The 6,000-nt window shown below is 36.5% G+C and overlaps 1 pseudogene; it reads left to right on the top strand.

The window, feature by feature from the left end:
• The first annotated feature begins 287 nt into the window (after window positions 1-287).
• Window positions 288-6,000, top strand: part of LOC144250624 (uncharacterized) — a 30,876-nt pseudogene continuing 25,163 nt past the window's right edge.

Here is a 6,000-nt window from a genome sequence, read left to right as displayed (position 1 = left end):
TCTACTTCTCACGAAGAGCTGCCATTCATTCAGTCAAGTCTTGCCCAGGGTTTGTTCGTAGTGTTACTGGAGGGTGTGTTTTGCAGCAGAGGGGCTGTGTGATGGTGTTGCTCTCTCTGCGGTGTCAGTCATTTCTCCCTAGTGCTCTTCATAGATTCCCAGCACACAAAGAGCCACAGGTCAGAGGTTTCTGCCTAGGCTGACTTCATTCCCAAGCCCACTTGCTTGAAGGAAGACCAGTCTCAATTCTCCTTCTCCCTTTTGTCTGTTAGTTTATACAAGAGGACATGGGGAGGGTTGGCAGTAGTGGTGAAGCTGAGCTCTGTGATGAGGACAACCCCAAGCTGTAAGTCTGCACATGTGTTGTTAGGGGTGACAGATCCTATTTCCTCTCCAGTTATTAACAGGATGGTGCTCAGATTGCATATGGAAGAAGAGATGCCTCTTCCTCTCACTTTCACCCTGGAATGTGCCCACCCAGTGTGTCCAAATAACCCTGACTTGCAGTGGGGTGTCCTTCTCCTGTAATTCTCTCTACTTCTGTCCTGACCACCAGCTCCTGTCCACTGCCTGAGCAGTCCTCACTAGATGGTTGCAACACAGATGATGCTGCATGTATCACACAGTCTCTCCTGACTTTAGTGACAGCACCATATCTAACATGACTCCTTTCTGGATCCAGATACTAAAGGGAGTCTTTACTATAAGCTCTAACAAACAAAAGTTCTGATTTTTTTTTTGAAAATTTTCTTTTCATGTGTGATCTGTTTTTTCTCATCTCCTCCCTTTGTCTTTCCTTCTTCTTACCATATGTTTATTCTTCAAATGTAACCTATTTCAGAAATCTGTGTTAGATTCCCTGTGATTTACATATCCTTCCACACAGAATGCCCACTCTAGGGGGCAGCTTGATTTCTACAGTGCATAAAAGACATGAGTGCCCAGTACAATAGTGCATCTGTGGACCAAGCTGGAAGTATCACTCCGTAGATCCTTGTTTGAGGGGTGTTTCTCAGATTACCTCCTTGATGTCAGAGAGCTTGTGTTATGTCTCATGATCTCCTGGACTATGTTGTGCCAGGCATAATGTGCACAGCTGGGAAGGTACATAGCTCAGGATTTCAGTCATCTGTGAATCATTTCCATTCTCCAGGATGCTTCTTAACAACAATGGAACCTCAGCAGGGACATGACTATAGATATTTCTTCACAACACTACCATGGTGCATTTAAACAATTTTAATCATATATACTTGATGCACATCATTTAGTGATGATTGTGGTTCAAAGCTGGAGCTAGCAGAATGACCAGACTGTGCTTTCTCCTGGCCACTACCTGTATGATGATTAGTTCTCCTCATTATTGAATGAAATGTGTCCCTTTATTTGAAGCATACTATCAGGAAAGGGTCTAAGTTTTTCCCAATATTAGTATAGAAGTTGATCATCAGAAAACAATTTTCCAACAGTTTCAAGGCAATAAACAACCCATCCATGAGTTCTTGACTATTACTGCAAATTCATGGCACCTGCACACTCCAGTTTGTATGATTGCAGATTCCTCAGCTACACTGATCTTAAATTCATCTAATGGCCTGGAGACACATGTGATTAAAACATGTCATTTATTGAGTGTTAGAAAACTTAGATTGTGTAAGATTCAAATGTTTAAAATGAATTGAAGCAGATTCTGTGTGTCACAGAAAAGTGATAGAATGTAGTTTTTGGTTTTAAATTTCACATGTCTTTTTGTTGTTGAGACAAAGCAATTTTAAAACCCTGCTCCTTTCCTCTGTACCCCAGATTGATCCCAGGGCATTTACTCATTAAATTAGCTCACCAGCCAATTTTTATATTGGGAGAAAATCTTTCTAAGTTACTGAGCTTTGGCCTTGTAATCCTCTGACTCCTCAGCTGATGGGATTGCAGGCATTCAGCCTCACCTAAAAGCATTTTTAAGCTATTTTTTACATGCTAATATAGATCAATGTAAGCTTATACTATAAAAATATTTATATAATATTTGTCTTACATAAAATAAATTTATAAGAATTGGCATATGGCATTTATATATAGATCTCACCAAAAATAACTAAGGCCTAGTGATTTAATGTGAACCCTGAAATATTTGGGGGGTACCAGGGATTAAACTCATGGGCACTCAACCAGTGAGCCACATCTCCACTCCTATTTTGTATTTTATTTAGAGACAGCATCTTACCAAGTTACTCAGGGCCTTGCTGTTTCTGGATTTGAACTCACCATCCTCCTTTCTTAGCCTCCTAGGGCACTGGGATTCTAGTTTACAATTTTTAAATTTATATTCTTTTTTCTGGATTTACCATGGGAGACTGTCTTTTTCTAGTAATTTTTCATATTTCACAAATCCTGTATGTTTGCACTCATATGTTGAAGCTGAAAAAGTTGATCACAAAGAACCACAAATGAGAAAAGCATTTTATATCTTTTTTTTTTTTAGAGACAGTTGGCAAGGAGTGTCAAAAAGTAGATAAGAGGGAAAAGTAACTCTTAGATTTTATAGCCCATATTTTGAATTGTATAAGTAATTATTAGACTCTGGACATTCTAAGAAGACTTCACAGGTTTCAAACTTCACAATGATATTTTAGAAGGTAGAAATTGCACTTATTTGAACACTACACATATTCAATTAAAATGTTGGATCCTATATGTAGATACCAATTAAAAATTAAAGAATAATTAACATTTCAAGTCAAGTAGCAAAAATAAACAAGGATGGCTGGAAATACAGACCATATCTCAATAGTAACCTTAAATGATATCGGCTTAAACACACCAATCAAAAAACATAGGCTAGTAGCCTGTGTTAAAAAAAATCCAACCATATTCTGCCCCCAGGAAACTCAGAAAAAGACAGACTGAAGGTGAAAGATTGGGAAAAAGCATATCACTCACATGAACCTTGAAAGCAAGCAGAGGTCTCCATACTTCTATTAAATAAAGTAGACTTCAAGCCAAATTTAATCAAAATAGATAAAGAAGAACATCTCATACTGCTCAAGGGAACCATATGCCAACAAGATGTAAAAATCTTCAATATATATGCCCCCCAAAAATGGGGCACCTATGTTCAAACAAACTCTTCTCAAGTTCAAGAGTCAAATTGACCACAACGTGATCTGGAGTGACTTTAAAACACCTCTCTCACCACTGGATAGATCTTCCAAACAAAAATTGAATAAAAAAACTATAGAGCTCAATAACACAATTAATAAATTAACTCACATATATAGAATACATATCAGATCAGAGGAGGAAGCCCGGCACCGCACCAGGCCAGACCTGAGGAGGAAGCCTGGCCCCAACCCACGAACTAATCTGAAGGAAGCCTATCAACCCTTAAAACCCCAAATCAATCTTTTAATCATTGAATATTAACAGTTTTCCCATTTTGTTTCCATGATCTTTTTTGCATCTTATTTTCACCTTAATTTTTTACTTTGCAGTGAACAATTCTTTTGTTAATACTTTCATTTAGATTATTTTCCCTATATTTGTGAATGGATTGTGCCTCGATTTTAACACTGCTCATTGCTAGTGTATATAATTTAAATGATTTAATGTAGACCATTTAACCCATGACATTATTGAACTAATTCCTATGTTTCATTAGTTCATGGATATTGCTTAGAAACATTATAGAAAGATAGTATCATCTGCATATGCTATTTGATTTTTGATGTATAAAATACCATTTAATATTCTCAAACAATATTTAGAAGTGAGAAAAACATAATTTTTCCTAAAAATAAATTGATAAACACTTCAGTTCACACCATTAAGTATGAAAACAGTTCATAGCTGTCTTTAAGTGGATTGAAAAAGAATTTTCCTCTGGTCATAATTGGCCATAGGTTTTACTGTAATTTGGTAAGTGATTTGCCAAAAGCTTTGCTCTATCAAAATGGTTTTTGGAAACTTCCCTTTTGACATGTCCCTCTTGGTCATGAAGTCCAATCATTCTTTTTGTTGTTCTCAGTTTGCTAGGGGTTTTGAATATCTGCATCAACATCTATAAATAGATGGTCTGCAATTTCCATTCTTATTCTGTGTTAGCTGGATTTCTGGCCTTACAGAAAGAATTAGTCAATTTACTTCTTCTACATTTAGACGTGATCATGAATTATGGTTACTGATCCTTATTACATGTTTCATAGAAATCAACCGTAAAGGCTCCTTTTTAAAAATGTGATTACTGTTTGTTTTTTTGGTGGGTCAATTTTTAGAGCTGGGTTTTCCCCATTTTGGCCTCAAATTCCTTAGCCTAAATCCTCCTCCTGCTGTGGCCTCGAGGTAGTGAAGACTAGTGACATGTGCTCCCATATCAGCATAACTGCAAGTATTTTTTGAGCAGTTGTAAAGTTAAAATGTTAATTTGTAGGTCTATTTTATATTTCTTCACATCTGGGTCTACTAATGTATTTATTGATTTCTGAAGTAATTTTCAAAGTTGATGATTATCTAGCAATTTATCTATATTTTGTTGTTTTCCAGACTCGAGATTTTCTTAGCAATTAAGATGGAATAATGAGGAAGAATAATGAGGGAAAATGAGAACCTGGCATTTTGCTAATTTATCTCAAGATGCCCCTTGAAGGATGGAGAGTGTGTACCCATAATCCTGTGAGACAAATGAAGCAGAAAAGCTAAATTATCATTTTATGTAGCCTAATATGTGATCTTGAGTAACTTTCATATGTCTTTAAACACTTGTTTAATTTTTAGGGCAGAATCTAAGTATTTTACCATATTTAAATTAGGTTATGAGGGGTTTATATTAAATTTTGGTGAGTTGTGTAAGTTTCTTATATTTTGGATGTTGAGCTTTTTCAGACATGGGGCTAGAAAAGATTTTCTTTAACCCAGTCTACTTTTACATTTCATTGATTGATTCCTTTGCAGTATAGAAGCATTTTTAGCTTTATATAGTCTCAGCCGTTTTTCCTTGCACAGTCTCTGCATTTTCTAACTAAAACCATTGCCAACACCAATGGCAAAAAAAAATTCTCATTTTCTTCTGGAATTGTTATGCTTTCAGGTTATATCACAATGAGATATAACCACACGTTTGTGGGCTCAATCCTCAAAATTTTGGAGGGTAACACATACTGCAGAGGATATACAGAAAAAGAAACACATGGACATCCTTGCCAGGAATATAAATTTGAATAGACATTAAAACAACTATTAGGGTTTTTTTCAAAAAATTATAACTAGAGATGCAATATGACCCAGACATTGAGAATATGCCTGTATTTTTAGGATTCTTCAGAAAAATAGGATACACAAAAAATGTACATATGTACACAGAAGGGAACTTATTATATTTACTCATATAATCCTGGGAGTAATAGTCACCAAATGTTTGCCAATAGGATGGCAACACTGGGAAACTGGTAACAGCTCAGTCCAAGAAGCTGGAAGCTTCATAATATGAGGAAGCAAATGAAGCAGCTGTGGTCCAGGATAGAGGACTTATATGATCCCGGTAGATAAAAAAACAAATAGCCTGATCAACAAGTGGGCTAAGGACCTGAACACATACCTTTCAGGAGAGGATATACAATCAATAAATATATAAAAAATGCTCATCATCTCTAGGAATCAGAAAAATGCACATCAAAACTACTCTAAGATATCATCTCACTCCAGTCATAATGCAGCTATTATGAAGACAAACAACAATAAGTGTTGGTGAGGATGTGGGGAAATGGCACACACATACACTTCTGGTGGGACTGCAAATTGGTGCAGCCAATTAGGAAAGAAGTATGGAGATTCCTTGGAAATATGGGAATGGCACCTCCATTTGACCCACCTATCCCTCTCCTCAGTCTAAGCACAAAGGTTTAAAAACATCATAGTACAAGGACACAGCCACATAAAAGTTTATGGCACCACAATTCACAATAGCTAAACTATGGAGCCAACATAGATACCCTTCAGTGGATGAAAGGA

Source organism: Urocitellus parryii, chromosome 16 (assembly GCF_045843805.1).
Source record: "Urocitellus parryii isolate mUroPar1 chromosome 16, mUroPar1.hap1, whole genome shotgun sequence".
Taxonomy (NCBI): Eukaryota; Metazoa; Chordata; class Mammalia; order Rodentia; family Sciuridae; genus Urocitellus; species Urocitellus parryii.
The sequence above is the reverse complement of the archived record's forward strand: the minus strand, read 5'-3'. Positions and strand labels throughout refer to the sequence as shown.